Consider the following 19,611-nt stretch of genomic DNA (forward strand, 5'->3'; position numbering starts at 1 on the left):
TAAGTGCCCATTCTAAATGGCCCTAATGCACAAAAGAAAAGGTTTAAGAGATCGTCCATGAAGAAAATTCTAGGAGGCGAAACACATGCACTCCTTTTGAAATACACTAAAAATCCTACATGGGCTTATGGCCTGAAGTTACAGAGGCTAAGACTCTACTACAGAGGGTGACTAGATGGCGAAATAAAAGTCCCAAAATGGTTTGACGTATTTAGAGTTTTAGAAAATCATAGTCACCCCATACCAAATTGAATGGGAATTAATAGAGGGTGAAGTTACGTATTTCCCATCAGGGATTTGAATAGAGTCCTAAGACTTGCCTAAAAATTTACATTTAAAAGGTAATATTAAACTTGAGAATTTTACATTAAGAAAGACGTTTGAAATCTTCCCCTCAAGTTAACTGTTTGGAGCTATCACATATTTTAAAAGATGTCTGTCATTACCTTGAACTGTTAGGCCTTCTGACGACGGCAAGGCTACCCCTGCCCTCAACTATGCCGTACACACACTTAGACCGGAACGATGAAGATGGCAAAATAGTTCAAAAGCGCTCAGCTTATGTAGCAACTCAGGGTGAACGTTCCCGAACTCTCTTGAGCTAGGCAGAATGCCTGTACACACCCCAATTTTAACTGGATACAAAAATATATACAAAAATATCTGATTTGTCCATAACATAAGGAAGAAGGAAGCCTTAGTATTGCTGGCAACCTCAGTACATATTAAAAAAAATTACAAAGACATAAGATTTACAACCATATCGAATAGAAATGTCCCTTGAAAAATTAAAAGTCCACCCTCCCACCAGAGGGGGCACATAAGTCGATAGTAGAGACATCTAAATACTAAGGGTATACATTTTTCAGATACATAATTCAGGGTTTACAGTACAGATGGCCTTCTATAAGGCGCGCAGTTCAAATGGACGGAGAAAGCGTACCCCCGGTACAATAACTTCTTTTTTTGCTATTTGCTTTACGTCGCACCGACACAGATAGGTCTTATGGCGACGATGGGATAGGAAAGGCCTAGGAAGTGGAAGGAAGCGGCCGTGGCCTTAATTAAGGTACAGTCCCGGCATTTGCCTGGTGTGAAAATGGAAAACCACGGAAAACCATTTTCAGGGCTGTCAACAGTGGGGCTCTAACCCACTATCTCCCGATTACTGGATACTGGCCGCACTTAAGCGACTGCAAATATCGAGCTCGGTAAATAATTGTTTTTACGGCCACTTACTATTGACTGTCCTTTTACGGTTTTTGGACATGCCGAGTGACATAACTGAGAACCTCCAGATACCACCTAACTAATCCAAGACGAACCTATCAACTTGGGTTCAGACAGAGTTAGCATATTCTGAAATATGAAAATACTGACACTTTCCTCTCTCCAACGAACTCCATCCATGTACCAACTTCGTCATTCATATCGCTTTAGAACCGTTGTACATTTATCACTACACCTAATTTTCTCTAAACAATTCCTTGTCACTACACAAATAGTCAAACATACGTAAATTGTCTGAAACCGAATTTCATTAAAGCAGGTTCTTTCACAGAATCGATGGTAAGCCTATGTTTGTATTAGAGAAAATAACCATGCTGAACTGGCATTGGAGCATGGTATTGCAAAAAGGAATCCTTGCATACTGTTCGTCACTTTTACAAAGTATTTACGTCGCACCGACACAGATAGGTCTTATGGCGACGATGGAATAGGAAAGGGCTAGGAGTGTGAAAGAAGCGACAGTGGTCTTAATTAAGGCACAGCCTCAGAATTTGCCTGGTGTGAAAATGGGAAACCACTGAAAACCATCATCAGGGCTGCCAACAGTAGGGCTCGAACCCACTATATCCGGATGCAAGCTCACAGCTGCGCGACCCAAACCGCACGGCCAATTCGCCCGGTTTTTACAAAGTTTATGTTAAACGGTGTGATTATATTAAATTCTGATTTTAACATCAACATTTGGCTAAATAAGTGGAGAAAATTATGCAACCTCTCCAAAGGGTAAGGTTACAATTAATAGGTTTAATGAAGATAAAAATGTTTGCTACCCTTGTGCATTCACCAAAAGTACTCTACACTAGGCATGTCAACATGTACGAAACTAAATTTGCAAGTACATAAATCACAAAAAATAAAACAAACAGGTTAACCAACATGACTGTTAAGAAAGGATAACCGGGAAGCGGCTGGGATCCATATCCAGGTGGTGGAAGGTATTGGTAATACTGAAGAAGCGAAGTCAATGTAATCCTAAACTTTACTTAACAATTTAGCTGCAATTTCATATATAAAGCAATAGCCAATATACCATTAAAATTTTGACGGCATTATTTCAACAACCATTAGAATTTACAGTTTACATGAGGGTAGCATTTAGTTATTAAATTTATTTTACACCGGAACATCACACATGACGTTCCACTGTAGTGGCGTTACCTTTAAAAACCCAAAACAGTTTGAAATAAATAAAAGGAAGGTAACGTTATACTAAAGTGAAGAGGTACATCTAAGGTGAAAAATATTTACGTATAATCATGGAGCAGAGCATCTTCAGTGGGTAGCCCCCTCAAAAACACTTCTGAGAAAGGGTACCCAACCTAAAGATGAATATTCCACGATGAAGCGGAATGAATGAGACAGTCCCGAGGAAAATATTACTTATAAAGATTACTTCGAAAGGCGTATAACATTTAATTTACAAAACAACAAACGGGAACTATCTCTTAACAAAGTGAGGTGACTTACCGAAACGGCTAAGAAATAATGATAACATTTGGAAGCAGAAGGAAACACGGGTACGCTCCGGCAAGATAAATTAAGTGAAACACTACATCTGAAACTGAATACTTGAAAGGTTAAAAAAAAATAATCATGTGCTTACCGGATGGCGGGGCAAAGAAGACCCGTACCTTGGAAGGTGACCGTTCCCTTCAGTGGTCAAACAGAAAAGACCCCTCGCAGAGCAAGGCTCCAGCGACAACGCTTCTCTCCGGAAATTATGAAATCTTACCACGGCCAATGAGCGTACGATGTTTTCCTTCACCTACCAATCACAATTCCTTTTATTTTCTCCAATAGGAGCGCAGAAATTAGTGCTGACCAAGAACATTTGGGAATCCTCTAGAAATTACGAAATTGATGCAACTTTACGAAACCGGAAATCTCCCACGCCGATGTGGCGCGTGTGGTACAGTATACACCAGAATTACCATGACAATCAAATAATCTTAAAATCATATCAACTTCAAACAAATCAAACAATTCCAAACTTCACATACCGAGAAGAAACCAAAACAAACGAATAAATACTTTACATACATAATTCATCGCCGTCTTCCGAGTCCAAATAATCAAATCCCAATAATCACAACAAATTAAATGTCTTTCCTAGGTGACTACATGATGCGAGACTGAATCAGTGAAAAATGTAATAAAATATCTATGAAGTTAAATAAATTAAAACAATAGTCGGAAAAAGTGGAGAAAATATTCTTTCAACTATGTTAGTCACACCGTTTCTCTTGGCTTACGTTACCTCGGCAATATGACAACTCATCAAAACTTCTAAGGTACGATTCGATACTCAGTTCCATCGGTCAACGTCTGCGCTCTTCGTTCGTGCGAAATCTCCAACACCTAACCCAGAGAAAACACTGTATATCGCACTTCGTACATGCGAAAAAAATGTGAATTGGTAAGATTATAATATGAATAATGAGGGGAAATTATAGGATTTACAAAAATGTATACAAAAGCAAAGCAAAAAAGCAAAGTCATCTCCGTACAGGCCGTGAAGGCCCTTGGAGGGGTGGAAGGTCAAGTATTCCACTATCCGTAATCTCGACACTTGATGGGGTAGAGTGGTTAGCTCCACTCCCGGCCGCCTCAGCCCCCAGGAATTAATCTGGTACTCATTTTTGGTGTAGGCTGAGTGAACCTCAGGGCCATGTGCACCTACGGAAGTGGAAATCTCGTTTCTTAAACTTTTCGACTTTTTGACGGGGAACTGAACTCACGTCCTTTCGGGTGAATCAAGCACGCCTTTACCGCCTCGGCCAGCCAGCCCCTACAAAAATGTATACGGCCGGCTATTTTAATTATTAAATAGCGGACATGTCCATAATGCTGACGTTTGGTAACCCTAGGCTTTTCTGTCCGAAGCGCTCAGCCCGGAGTCAGATACAAAGTAGTCGAATTCATAGGCTGGAAATGCACAAACTCGTCTACATCCAAATAGTACCAACTTTATAGCAATCTACAGGAGGATGAAATTCAACAAGAGACGAGTTGAAAGGACAGAAACAACTACAACGGTCCGACATTCGTAACAAAGAATATGTCAGAGACGGCACGAGAACAGTTCAGCCGCATTGCCAAATGGCATCAATTGATATGAAAACTGCCTCTTGATACACTGGTGCACAATCACTTGATACATTGGTCCACAATCACTTAATTGGTCCTGTCTACCCCTTAGTCCCGTTTCTTGATACGGGGTTGGAGATGAGGTAAGGTGAATGTATACGACATGTTTTATGGCCGGATGCCCTTCCTGACGCCACCAGTAGAGGAGCTAATGAAGATGAAATGAATTATGGTAAATTATATTGGGTAAGGAGGTGGAAGGAATCAGCTGTGGACTATGAATTGGAGCTGTCCCGGCATTTGCCTGCAAGTGAAAATGGGAAACCACAGAAAACATGCTCAGGACAGCTGATGGCCCACGCGCCTCCTGAATGCCGTTGTTGGCATCATAGCCGTAGCACATTAACACGCGTGGCCACTCCGATTAATAATAATAATAATAATAATAATAATAATAATAATAATAATAATAATAATAATAATAATAATAATAATAATAATAATAACGGTATTATAGCCTCCGGAGAGACCTGATGCAGTTCCTTCGAACTGACGCCCGTGGGCGACCTTTGAGGATTTGGGGGATTACCTACGGTGATATCTAATCTCGAAGATGGCACAATCACCCAGTCTTCGAAGCAGAAGAATTAACTAATGAAGGTTAAAATCATCGACCCGGCCGGGAATTGAATCCGGGACCCATTCAGCCCCGGCATTTCATCCAGACAATCGACTTTCGAACCCGAAGTCAATATGGTTAATATTTTGCTTGAACGTCAATGTGACGCCAGGAAGGATATCACCCCAGCCCCCCCCCCCCCCCAAAAAAAGATCTATATTAGACACGGTGGGTGGCTCTAATTATACGTGGATTAAACTGGAAATTATTTTTCTTGTTTTTCCAGAACGCATATTGCCTCAGATCAGTGCCAGCTTGTTTACATGAGACTGAGAGACTGTTCTTCGGTTGTTTACGATGCACCACCACTGACTGTACACTAGTCTTAAATTCTATATACACTACTTAAATACTGTATAAACAAATAAACAATATAATATTTTATCAAAGCTGGCGGAATTTCATAAGTGAATGCTAACAAAAACATTTGTTTATCAAAGCTGTCGGAATTTTGTTAAATAAACTGTTGGGTTGCCCGTAAATGTCAGAAAATCTTCGGCAAGTGTATGTTTGACCTCTCCTTATACAGTTGTACTGTTTTCTGTGTTAATTGTTTAACATAATAAGGTGTAGAAATAGCAACAACCTGTTAAATGTAATTTTGTATATATGCATGCCTTTTATCCTGTCCTATTTTTCACTTAGACCGTGGCGCAATATATGTGATGAATCCAAGAATTAAAAAATCTTCCTATTTTTGATTTCTGAAATTTGGCGGCTGTGAGAATTGTGCCGGCTGCTGAAGCCTGTCGCACTCCCGTGGGACAATGATTAATGAATGATATATGAAATGAAATGATGTTAGAGAGTGTTGCTGGAATGAAATATGACAGGAAAAACCGGAGTACTCAATCCTCTCAGTTAATCGGGACGAAAGTAAGAGTTTATTATTGTCTGGTTCGCATACTATTAACATTGTTTCTGTGCGTAATTTCGTTGGAATTGTATTCCACGTATTTCTTTTAGCGGTTAAGTCGTAAGTTAATAATGTATGAGACATACCTATCTGTTTTGTATGTGCTAGTTTCGCGTATTTCACTGAATTTTTGTTTATTCATAATTTTAATGAGTCGAATGTATTTCAGGAAGTTGTGTCGGTGACACAAAGCCTCCGCTTTGTCCAGCACAAATCTCACATGGAATGACCGGAATTTGAACCACGGAACCCAGCAGTGAGAGGCCGGCGCGCTGCCGCCTGAGCCACGGAGACTCAATAATAATAATAATAATAATAATAATAATAATAATAATAATAATAATAATAATAACATACATTTTCATTATAGACTGTTATGCCTTTCAGCGTTCAGTCTGCAAGCCTCTGTGAATTTACTAAACGTCGCCACAATCCTCTGTTTGCAGCTGTGGCCTCATTTAAAGTTCTATACCTCTTATCTTTAAATCGTTAGAAACTGAGTCTAACCATCGTCGTCTTGGCCTCCCTCTACTCCTCTTACCCTCCATTTCAGTCCATTTTTCTCCTAGGTAGCATATCCTCCTCCATTCGTCTCACATAACCCCACCATCGAAGCCAGTTTATGCGTACAGCTTCATCCATCGAGTTAATTCCTAACTTAGCCTTTATCTCGTCGTTCCGAGCCCTCCCGCCATTGTCCCCAACTGGTTATACAAACAATCATTCTTGCTACTTTCATGTCTGTTACTTCTAACTTATGAATAAGATATCCTGAGTCCATCCAGCTTTCGCTCCCGCAAAGCAAAGTTGGTCTGAAAACAGACCGATGTAAAGATAGTTTCGTCCGGGAGCTGACTTCCTTCTGACAGAATACTGTTGATCACAACTGCGAGCTCACTGCATTACAGTAGCCTAGCTTTGCTGCACCTTGATCCAATCTCACTATATTACCAACCTGGGAGAACACACAACCTAAATGCTTAAAATTATCTACCTGTTCCAGCTTTGTATCACCAATCTGACATTCAATTCTTGTTGACTTTCTTACCTACTGTCATAATAATAATAATAATAATAATAATAATAATAATAATAATAATAATAATAATAATAATAATAATAATAATAATTCACCTGTGAACAATGTGACCTTGACGCTATGGGGAGGTTTGTGGGTCCCAGTGAAGGAGATCTCCTTCAACCATATCGGATGGGTAGCCTGTCTGTCGAGAGACCACACTAACGAATGGTTCATTGTTCATTATCAGGCGGATAGCAGCCTTTCGGAATTTGCAAGGGTAGCGGTATGGATGAATAAGGAGATATTCAATCGAATTGGTGAGTGGAGAACGATTTGGCGAATTTTGACCAAAGAAGAGACAGAATGACAAGGAACTCCTTTGTCACTCAGGACTTGTTCCGTTAGTTTTTGAGGGAAGTGTATGGGATAAAAACGGTAGGGGTAGACCAAGGCATGAATATAACAAACAATTACATATAATAATAATAATAAACATTATCGTCGCTGAAATATCTAGTCGGTAGTTGTAAGATAATTTGTGTTCATTTAATGTACTAATTATTCGATAATTCGGTTAGATTAAAGAGAGCGCCTCATGGTACAATTCTTCCTCATAAGATATTATATAAGGAATTCTAAGGAACGAAACAACGTTATTAAAACCGCACATCAGCATTACCATTAACCAATAGAATGTCTACTTCTTCCTTGTTTCACGGAGTCGTCACAAGTTCCTTGAACGGAAAATCTACCGCACTTTTGTATAGTTTCCTTTGCCTTGCTGTATGAATCCGTTATGCTATAGGCTGTTCGCTTGTATAGAATTCAATTGGTTGATTGATTACAGTATAGCGCTGCTTCATCTAATTACTTGTATGAGGGTCCTCACTCCCACCCTTCTTATCCAATGTCTGTTTGTTCTCTTCTTCTGAGAACGAGGGATATGTCCGACGCTTCCAAGAATGAAGGTGTTTTGTTATAGAAAAGGTCATGAATGGCGTGGAAATGACAGACCCTTGGAATGTTTAATACCGTCGGGAGACCCGCCTGAAATCGACACAGTTTGTGCAGATAGCAAAGCCAGTTTCTTGTAAAATCCGTACCTTAAAACGCAGTGTGCAATTCTCAAATGTCCATTGTTTAAAATGTGCATGAATACTCCTGTTCTCACGAGATGTCGGAACTGGAAAATTATCCAAATCTTCATCGCCAATATGGAATGAAGAATGAACTGCTAAGGCTCCTGATGAATGGAGATCGATCTTTGACTCTTCGCAGCCCCGGCCCGGATTTAATTTTTCGCGGAGTGTACGGGTCCAAATAAACAGAGTGCGTACTGGACATGGAAGAAGTGGCTCCGAGATGCATTCTTGGGGTCTTCGACCTTCTCCAGGCTGTGACTGTGGTGAAGAATTCCAGACAATTCAACACATCACCTTCAGATGCCCACATAGAGCCTTCTTCGGAACTATCGACCACCTTCTGACAGCTTCATTAACGGCTATTCAGTGCCTGCAACAACTAATCATCCTACTTTAGTTCACATTTTCCATTTGTTTAATTTATGTAGGCCTATTTACTTATATTTTGCATCATCTCCTTGTTTTTGTATTTTTGTATTTTTTATCTTTTTTCCTGTATTGCACATATTTCTCTCGATTTCTACTTTGTGTTTTATCTTTGCTTTTTATATTTATTCTGTTTTTAAATTATTCATTGTGTTTTTCATCAAATTATTCTTGCTCAATTTGTGCGCGACTTCACTTGTACCATAAGGTAAATAAATAAATAAATAAATAAATAAATAAATAAATAAATAAATCGGCCATCTTCGATCCGTTAACAAAGAAATGCATTTGTGTTTTCTGAGTTATTTAGCGACTTATTTATCATATGATAATGGAAAATCGATTTATTTGACTAATTTACAAAGTGTAGATATTTGATTAGCATAGAATCAGAACTTTTCTAGTAAATCACTTCTTATCAGGAATATTATACACCCTACATGGCCATTTCAAGCAATAATGTTCCTTCCAATCGAGGGGAACTGGGACATGATCATAGAAATAAAAGCAATGATGTAGGAAATCCAAGTCGCATTTGTATAGGAAGTGAAATGTTCTTCGTAATAACGCTTTAAGTTTATAATTGAAAAATCAGGCTTGTCTGATCTTATATCTTTTTATGGGTGCCATAATCCAAAATTCCAAAATCAGGACATCATTGTTGCAATTTGCGGGTCCAGAACAAGGACATAATTGACCTATTAGTACGGCCGATAAAAGGAAACTTTCATCATTAAAAAATATTTGTTTGTATCTACTTCAGTTAGTGACAAGGACATGCATTTCTACAAAAATGTGTACTTACAATTCACCAAGCATCTGTATACGACTCATACTTCTCAGAGCCAGGAACAGAAGAAAGGAGCTTGGTTTGATTCTGAATGAGCCTATGAAACTCACTACAACTTAACAGGATATAATTCGCTTTACGTAGCACCGACACAGGTAGGTCTTATGGCGACGGTGGGATAAGAAAGGGCTAGGAGTAGGAAGAAAGCGAACGTGGCCTTAATTAAGGTACAGCCCCAGCATTTTCCTGGTGTGGAAGTGGGAAACTACGGAAAACCATCTTCAGGACTGCCGTCAGTGGGGTTCGAAATCACTATCTCCCGAATGCAAGCTGACAGCTACGTTGTATTGTGCTTGCAGCAATGCATTTACATATGCTAGTATTATCCAGCCCCTTTCTTCTGTCTGTTAGGCAAACGTTACAGAAAAGACCTTCTCTACATCAGCACTATGTCCAGGAACAGAGAAATAATACTCTACAATTTTGAGCACTTCAAAATATTGTTCCCGAGAAGCACAATCATTGTAATATCGCTCCACTAATAGCAAAGAGAGACATATACTTTCATGATCAAAGATATACGTTTTTTCATGTTTGCTGGATATTTGGTGGCGAATGTAAAATATCGGGGAATTTTGCCCTTTTGGCCCGGAAGTCTTCTTAAATTCGCGGCTTGGCCGTGAAATCGCTGACAAATGGCAACTCTATATCTTCTTCACCCCGATTTAAGGAGCAGAGAACTAGTCCTTGAGAGAGACTTGAAGAAGCATTTGAAATGTGGGTTTCTAAAGGTGTAGTACGCACAAGCTTTGCTGATAAACCGAGAAAGTGGACGTGCAGGGGCCTGTTTCATAAAACTAACTAATAATATTAGCTAATAATATTAGAACTCATAAAACAAATTATTAGTTGTCAAAATTCTGTTTCATAAAGATGTATGCCTGACTAATAAAATGGCTTCACTAATAATATTAGTTCATTAGTCAGCTGATACAGTTTGAGGTTAGAATCGATTTGTTGCATGTTCTTACAGTAGTTTGTTTTCATTCCTTGCAGTAGGCTAGCGCTTGACCCACTCATACTCTGTGCTTTTTGTGTTTGACTACAACCGAACCGGCTATTCAGTGCAGTTTCAGATTCTTGTCAGTTTATATAGGCTACAATGGGTAAAAGAAACGACAATAATGTCAGGAAAAAAAGTTTCCTTAGAAAAGTGCTGGAGTTGAAGGGGCAGTTGTTCGGAGCCTTTTCACTAACCGTGACAAAGGACTCGAAAAGGCAAGCGTGGATGGAACTGCGGGATTTTGCTGTGGCTATTGGGCTTCATTCCTTGCAGTGGGAGATTCTAAGATATTACCAATCCTATCAAGCACATATTCAAATGTTCTGTAATCTAACCTAAATCTCTCATTGTATTCATATGGTTGTTCCATACCCGTATAGGCTGTTCTTGGCCTAAAAGTTCTTGGACGGCGAATATAAACTCTCTCCTCATCACTATTTGAATCAGAGTCAACCATTTTACTGATCTTCACAATTTTATGCCAATATATCAATATACCACACACTTTGGTTTCACTAATAATATGAAATATGAGTCAAAATACACTAATAGAAATAATCCCAATAATATGAGTAAATTTTATTAGTTATGTTGTCTATGAAACAATTTACTAATATTATTAGGAACATCTACTAATAATTTAGACTCATAAACTAATAACTAATATTATTAACTAATAATTTTATGAAACACAATACTAATATTATTAGTTAATATTATTGGTTTTTACTAATAATATTAGTGAAATATGTTTTATGAAACAGGGCCCAGGGGCCAGTGGTGTAACGTTAGGCCTACAGGCGGGCCCGGACCTAAAGGGGCTTCGCAGACTACTCGAAAAATACATATACAGTCGAACCTCGATATCTCGAACCTCCATTACTCGAATGTTCAGTATCTCGAAATAACTTACATTTCCCGGCCGTTTGTCCTATTCTTCACGTATATTTATTTCTCTATTACTCGAAATTCGGTTCCAAGAATTTTTCGGTTTCTCGAAGCAAACATTTCCTTCCTTGACACAAAAAGTACTCTGTAACTCGAATTTTGTACATTAACTGTGCAATACGGTATTCGTGGTTTGTGAGGAAAAGGTAACAAGGAAAGGAAGGGTTACAGTGATGCTGGGAGCTAATATGATGGGAACCGAAAAATTAAACTTCCAGTGATCGGAAAATTGATGAATCCTCCCTCTTTATCGGGTGTGAATTAATTACCCATCACGTACGAAAGCAACCCCCGAAGTCGCGGATGACAATCTCCATTTACGAATCTCGACTGCGTGGTATTGACTAGAAGTTTCAACGTGAAGAGAGGAAAATCTTCCTTTTCGTAGACAACTGCCCCGCTCATTCCAAGGTGCTCGTTCAGGTGTTAAAGGCAGTGCGCGTGGTCATCTTGCCACCGAACTTAACATCCAAACTACAGCCCATGGACCAAGCTGTGATTAAAAACTTGAAGCATTTCAATTTTTCTTTTATTTTTTCTTTGCTATTTGCTTTACGTCGCACCGACACAGATAAGTCTTATGGCGACGATGGGATGGGGAAGGGCTAGGAGTGGGAAGGAAGCGTCTATGGCCTTAATTAATGTACAGCCTCAGCATTTGCCTGGTGTGAAAATGGGAAACCACGGAAAACCATCTTCAGGGCTGCCGACAGTGGGGTTCGAGCCCACTATCTCCCGAATACTGGATATTGGCCGCACTTAAGCGACCGCAGCTATCGAGCTCGGTAAGCATTTCAATAGGAAGAGGGCTGTTCAGAGAATTCAGAGAGGAATTGAATCCGAGGAGTAATAATAATAATTTCGTGTGGCTATTTCTAGCCGAGTGCAGCCCTTGTAAGGCAGCCCCTCCGATGAGGGTGGGCGGCATCTGACATTTGTAGGTAACTGCGTGTTATTGTGGTGGAGGATAGTGTTATGTGTGGTGTGTGAGTTGCAGGGATGTTAGGGACAACACAAACACCCAGCCCCCGGGCCATTGGAATTAACCAATGGAGGTTAAAATCCCCGACCTGGCTGGGAATCGAACCCGGGACCCTCTGAACCGAAGGCCAGTACGCTGACCATTCAGACAACGAGTCGGACTAATCCGAGGAGTCATTAACGGACATTAATCTACTACAGTCGATACAATGATGAGTAAATCGTGGGCTGATGTGAAGTAGGAAACAATTGTATACTGCTTTCGCAAAGCAGAATTTTTGAAAGGTGACTCAGGAGCTTCAGAACACAAAGAGGAAGAAGACACTCTTGTTCCAGAATAATGGATGGAGTATCAGCAGCTTGTTATCTGCGCAGCTGATTTGGAGGCTTGCATAAATGTGGACTCTTACGTTATAGTGGCCGAGCCCCCTATTTACACCGTCAACGCTGAAGAAGAAGAAGAAGAAGAAGAAGAAGAAGAAGAAGAAGAAGAAGAAGAGTTGGGTCTGCCTTCTCCTGTACCGTCAGCAGACCAGGCGATAAGTGCAGTGGCTATTCTTCGATTGTACATAACATAAAATAAAACTGGCGTATGGCTTTTTGTGCCGGGATGTGTCCGAGGACGTCGGCTCGCCAGGTGCAGGTCTTTTGATTTGACTCCCGTAGGCGACCTGCGCGTCGTGACGGGGATTAAATGATGATGAAGACGACACATGCACCCAGTCCTGTGCCAGGGGAATTAACCAATTATGGTTAAAATTCCCGACCTTGCCGGGAATCGAACTCGGGGCCCCTGTGACCATAGGCCAGCACGCTAACCATTTAGCCATGGAGCCGACGACCCTGCATACAGAGTCAGTCGAATATAAATGACAGTGTTTTTCACAGCAATAAATATTGTTGAAATGTATGTGGTAGAAGAGAACGTTAACAGTAAAAACAGAAGAGACTAATGTATTTTTTCCAAAGGTGTTAACGAAGGTATGCTTCTTGTTTCACTGCTGTATGTACTGTACACTGTCTTCTAAAAAGTTACTATAATAAGGGTTATAATTAAAATGATGCCACCGGGCGAGTTGGCTGTGCGGTTAGGAGCGCGCAGCTGTGCGCTTGCATCTGGGAGATAGCGGGTTCGGATCCCACTGTCGGCAGCCCTGAAGATAGTTTTCCTTTGTTTCCCATTTTCACACCAGGAAAATGCTGGGGCTGTACCTTAATTAAGGCTACGGCCGGTTCCTTCCCACTCGTAGCCCTTTCCTTTCGCATCGTTGCCGTAAGATCTATCTGTGTCGGTGCGACGCAAAGCAACTAGCCAAAAAAAAAAAAAAAAATGCCATAAAATAGAATTTGTTTGTATATTTATAAATACTGTTAAAATATAAGCCCGTAAATACATATTATTCAATTATGTACTATACATGCGGAAAACGGCATTCTCTATATCTCGAAATTTCGATACCTCGAAATAAAATTTAGCTCCCGAGGTGGTTTGAGATATCGAGGTTCCACTGTAGTCAGTCACTCTGCACGGAAATAATCACCTCGGGCGGTTTTGTAGAATCAAGTTGAAATAGTTTGTTTTGCAATTTGTACGTAGAGGAATAATTGCCAGTGGTGTATAGTTGGCAGTTCAGCGGCTTAAACAAAGGAGGCAGTCAAATAAAACATATTAAGCGATATTTTTAATCATCTTACCCTAATAAGTGATCCCTTTGTTTATGTAATTTGACAATATATTATGTACCGGGAGGTACACCTCAACCCCGCACATTTAAAAGAAGCGCCTTAAGGAACTCTATCTATCAAACAAAACGTGAAACAGCTACTGCAAGAAGTTGGGACATTAATCAGAAGATGTCACTCATAAATAACAGAGTATTGTGTTATTTTAAAGTTTCCTAAACTGACTGGATTTATCTGTTTTGTTTTGGTGTACAGCAAGTAGTCTGAATTTTTCTCCATAGATATCCTTACAAAAAACTGAGATGCACTCTGGTACAAGGCGGAAGAATTTGTGATTTAAAGAAGTTTTGTGTTTCGAGGTTTTCATAACTAAATCAACGTTCACTTATTTTGTTATTTCAAGGTTTGCAACACTTCCTTATCATCCCGCCAGCTTTTGAATCTGGCCAATTAGAAATTTTTATATTTATTTTTCAGCCTATCACGGGCTTCTTGTAGCTTTTTATTCGGCCAATAAAAATGAGAGGGTGTGTCCGGATTTAGTCCAGAGCCTTCTCGAACCATCCCCTCGGGTATATATGATGCGGGTTTTCCAAGTTACCTTGTCTTATAGATCGCCGAATTTCTGATAGTGTGTGTGTTAAGACAGGAGGCGGGGTGCCTCTTTCTTCGGCAGGTAGAACATCAACCCAGGTAATGGCCAGCAGTTTTCTATCTCTGTAGCTATCTCCACAAACTTATCCGAGGGGAAGGTTCTAAGCTTTAAGTATATAACTGGTTGATTTCTAAAATGTAAACTTCTTCCTCTTCATGTAAAATTTCATAAAATCTTAAACTGTAAATCGGGGATAGAGAGTACGTTACCCTCTCGAGTTCTCCTTCAATTTATCTTGAGGCGACTACGATTTTGTAACTGTTTCTTTTCCTGTAAAGCATTAAATTAACATTTCATTCTAGTCACCTCAGTAGCTTGGGATTAGCCCCTGTATCATCGGGCCGCGAGCCCAATTAGGGTTTTATACTTGGTTTTTAAGGAGCGCTAGTGCACGCCTCCATACATTTTGTGTTTGGGCCAGTAATTTAACCTGTTATTCTTTTCCACGAAGGCCCAGTAGGTTGGGTAATAGAAACCCCTGTGTACCAAAATTGTTACTTGTAGGTTGGGCCTAGAGAGGCCAGAAATTGTAAATTTTTTGTGTAATATTTGCCTTCAGTAGGCTGTAAGAATTTGGGAGCACGGCCTCCTTGGTTGAAGTTGGACTGCATGTAAGCTCTTTTCTGAGATTGCTGTAATATTGAGGGGTGCCTCTGGAAGGCTGTAAATTGTAACGGTTGGAGCAAAGTGCTCTGGAACTTTGTGTCGAAGTAAACGCTACATTGGCGACATTGTAAACTTGTAAATTAGGGGCTTGAAGCCCAAATGTGTTAAATTCCCTATTCTGGGGTTTTCTATTCTTATATCGAAATTGTCATTTGTTAAATTGTTAAATTTGAGATTCTGAAAAGAAATAGGGCCTATAACCTTTATTTTAAAGTTTTAAACTAAATTTTGATATTGTAGTTAGAGCCATTCAAGCCCGCACCTTCTTTCACCTCTCAGTGATCCACGAAACCCCGGTAACATATTACATTGCAGTACCTTTACCTGCTGTGATTAAATTTATATTAGTTATTCGTAGGTTTTACATTTTGTTTGAGGGGGCCCGAATTTTTATTTTTGCTAGCTGGTCCCTATCACATTCGTTACGCCATTGGCTGGAGCGTATGAAAGAACCAATGGAATTTGTGGAAGACATCAATAAGCGCAAGTTTGAATATTTTGCCATGACATGCGACCAGTGGCGTATAATGAAGGCTACCAAGGCTATCAGTGAAGCTCAAACCTCAAATGAGAACGATGGAAATCTAAAGCACAGGGTAACATTATCAACAGCGAATCCTCCTCAAACTCATTGAACTAAATCAATACCTAAATAAGGAACAGTTGATAAAAGATTTGTAATTACTGTTGCCCCTCAAAAAGGTATTTGACCTCAAGGGAGAACATATCCTATAAAAGCTGTTCCTAAGCATCTGATACGTTGTTCTATTTACAAAACTTCAAAGCAATTTAAAAGAAAGTCGCACGTATTTCTGTGAGCAAGGCATCGGAGACATATCTTGCAGCCCAGGCTATGCGTCCCTCTCCCCTCTGTCCCTTCACGCCCGGGTTGCTGATGTATGCCCGATAGGTGCAGGGACCGGGGAGATATGATTGTGTGCTAGGCTTCGGTCCATCTGACCGCCACTGCTTACTAAAAAATAGACATGCGTTCCTTACCATACATACTTCCTCACCTCACAGATGTCCGGCTCCATAGCTAAATGGTTAGCGTGCTGGCCTTTGGTCACAGGGGTCCCGGGTTTGATTCCAGACAGGGTCGGGAATTTTAACCTTAATTGGCTAATTTCTATGGCACGGGGACTGGGTGTATGTGTCGTCTTCATCATCATTTCATCCTCATCACGACGCGCAGGTCGCCTACGGGAGTCAAATCAAAAGACCTGCACCTGGCGAGCCGAACATGTCCTCGGACACTCCCGGCACTAAACGCCATACACCATTTCATTTTCTTTACCTCATAGATAAGAGAGTGCTGATATTTCACTCCCGTTACTTCTACATCTTTGTAGGAAGACACTGCAGGGCTGCTGTTATAGGAGTAATATAGTTTTCTTTTTATAGATAGATAGATACTAAAATGAAATGCAGTCTTTCAGGTTTAGTATTCTCTTTTGATGGTTGGGATCGAACCCGTGATCATGGGTCGGACACCACCCCTGATCTCCCGAAGAAGGTAATAAACCAGTGAACGATGTGTACGACCTCTGGTAATGCTGTAAATTCAACATTTTTATTTAATAATAATAATAATAATAATAATAATAATAATAATAATAATAATAATAATAATAATAATAATAATAATAATAATAATAATCCATGGCATCTGTATAGGATTTGTGGTGACCTAATGAGGATGAAATGAATGGCGAAGATGTCATAAACCCCCAGTCCCCGAGCCAGGGGAATTAACAGTACGAGGGGTTTGATTCAGAGAACTGAACCGGGGCAGTCGGACCAAAGGCAAGCATTCTAGCCATTAGCCATAAAGCAGGACTTTAATTTGCTAAACCTTAGGCTACCATCTCCTCTTATCAGGTGTTGAGTATTGACAGTAGCAGAGGCCAGGGCAGTAGCTTGTGAAGCAGCGTAGGCAACAGAGTAGGCTTCTCCGTTGGCTATTGGCTGCAGCTTAAAACTCTTAAAAGGCTTGACGTTCACTAAACCAACCATCGCAAAGAGAAACCTAAGTCTAGTGGTAGCCCACGTCTTAGACTCACCATACGCCACTATATGCGACATCAAAAAAAAATAATAATAATTTTCTGGACATCATCATACAAGGTAAGATCGATGGCAAGCAGCCCCGCTAGAACAACATCTTGGCTAAAGAATCTGAAAGTCTGGTATGGAGAATCCACCTTCGAACTGTTTCGAGCAGCATATCGCCAACGTTCGCTAAGCGGATACGGCACAAGATGAAGTTCCTTGCAAAGTACATCCAGTTTAATACTTAATTTCCGTTTAGATAACCGTGTAGTAGAAGCTATACCGTACTGGAAGTATACTGATCCCGAGAATGACGAAACAAAGATAAAGCGAGCGTCACATTTCATGAAAGGTCAGTCACTGCATTTGCTCCCCCAGAGATAACAGTTGACATGCGATAGATAATTACGTACGCAGATGCTGTGGAGTAACTATAGCAATGGTTTCCATGATGAAACACAATCATAGCAGAAGAGGAAGAAGGGGAAGAAAAAGAAGCTGTGGCTCAGTGTAGCATTCTGAAGAACGCGAAGAAGTCGTGGTACTGAGAACCTCTCCTTCACCGTATCCAAGTTCACACCTCAGCTCAGCAGGTAAGATTAGCAGCTCTATTGAGTTTTGTTGTCTAGGCCACTTTGAACAGAGGGAAGGCGAGTTACTTTAATTTGCACCAAATATGGTTAGGCATTCAATTTCAGCTAGGGGTAAATATCACTCATTTCTATCGTCATTCAACAAATCGTCAATATGCATATCTCTATTAATAAATGGTACACACCGGGCAAGTGGCTGCACGTTTTGGTTCACGTAGCTATCAGCTTGCATTCGGGAGATAGTGGGTTCGAACCCCACTATTGGCAGCCTGAAGATGGTTTTCCGTGATTTCCCATTTTCACACAAGTCTACCTTACCTTAATTAAGGCCACGGTCGCTTCCTTCCCTATACCATCGTAGCCAAAAGACCTATCTGTGTCCGTGTGACGTAAAGCAAATTGTAATTTTGTTTTTAAATGGACCGGGCGAGTTGGCCGTGCGCGTTGAGGCGCGCGGCTGTGAGCTTGCATCCGGGAGATAGTAGGTTCGAATCCCACTATCGGCAGCCCTGAAGATGGTTTTCCGTGGTTTCCCATTTTCACACCAGGCAAATGGCAAATGCTGGGGCTGTACCTTAATTAAGGCCACGGCCGCTTCCTTCCAACTCCTAGGTCTTTCCTATCCCATCGTCGTCATAAGACCTATCTGTGTCGGAGCGACGTAAAGCCCCTAGCAAAAAAAAAAAAAAAGTTTTTAAATGGTACATTTCGGCGGTCTCCAATCCATATACAAGATATCCTCCAAGGACTCACACATTATGAAACATGCGGTGATCTCAAAGTTCCAGCTGTCTGCTTGCCATCATGTTATCCTTAGCTGACTTCTTCGCTAGATTCAATTTCCTAGTAAGTTCCTTCATTTTCTCCTTTCTTCCATAGCCATTTCTAACTCTTAGTACGTTTACATGCAGGATTCAGATCGATCTGAGTACACTTCCCATATTGAAAACGCCATGTAAAAGGGGACTCAGTTCGGATTGAGTCTCAATGTCGATACGGTAAAATGTGGAATCGTATCGTACTCGGTTCGAATTGAGTACCATGTAAACGCGGATCGTACTGAGATCGTATTGAAAACGACTGCGCACACACTCCATGTTTGTTCTGACAAAATCATCATCATTAATATTCTGTCGAAATAACAAACATAATAAGTCAGTAAATATATTTACCTGTATAAACGATCAGCAACTGCAATCATATTATAAGACGGCCAGCCCTGGCGATTAAGAAAATCACGATAATCTTCTGTTGGGGGTAAAATTGGAATGTGCGTTCTATCTATTGCACCAATTACATTTGGAATACCACACATACCTACTTTCAAAACTGAAAGTTATCTCCTGGGCTTCTACTTCATTTGGCGTTTTTAAATTCTAAGAGGTGATATCGATTTTACTACAATTCTGCATCGTCTGTATACGTCGATGTTGCCTGGGGATTCAATACGATACTCAAATAGCCTACTACATGTAAACGGGGATCGTATTCAATACGGTAAGTGTACTCAAATCGATCTCAATCCCCATGTAAACGTACTATCTATTTCTTTCCAACCTACACCTCCTTCTTAGTCTATTTACTTGTCTGTTATAATGTAGTTGGTTTTTACCATTCCT

General features: G+C 40.3%; 1 protein-coding gene across 1 annotated transcript in view; it reads left to right on the top strand.

Annotated features, from left to right (window-relative positions):
- Positions 1-17,886: 17,886 nt before the first annotated feature.
- Positions 17,887-19,611, top strand: part of Bmcp (uncoupling protein Bmcp mitochondrial) — a 122,455-nt gene continuing 120,730 nt past the window's right edge. The window contains exon 1 of the mRNA XM_067151258.2: positions 17,887-17,992. The gene's annotated coding sequence lies outside the window, so the exon portion shown is untranslated. The remainder of the gene's footprint in view (positions 17,993-19,611) is intronic.

The sequence above is a fragment of the Anabrus simplex genome, chromosome 7 (assembly GCF_040414725.1).
Source record: "Anabrus simplex isolate iqAnaSimp1 chromosome 7, ASM4041472v1, whole genome shotgun sequence".
Taxonomy (NCBI): Eukaryota; Metazoa; Arthropoda; class Insecta; order Orthoptera; family Tettigoniidae; genus Anabrus; species Anabrus simplex.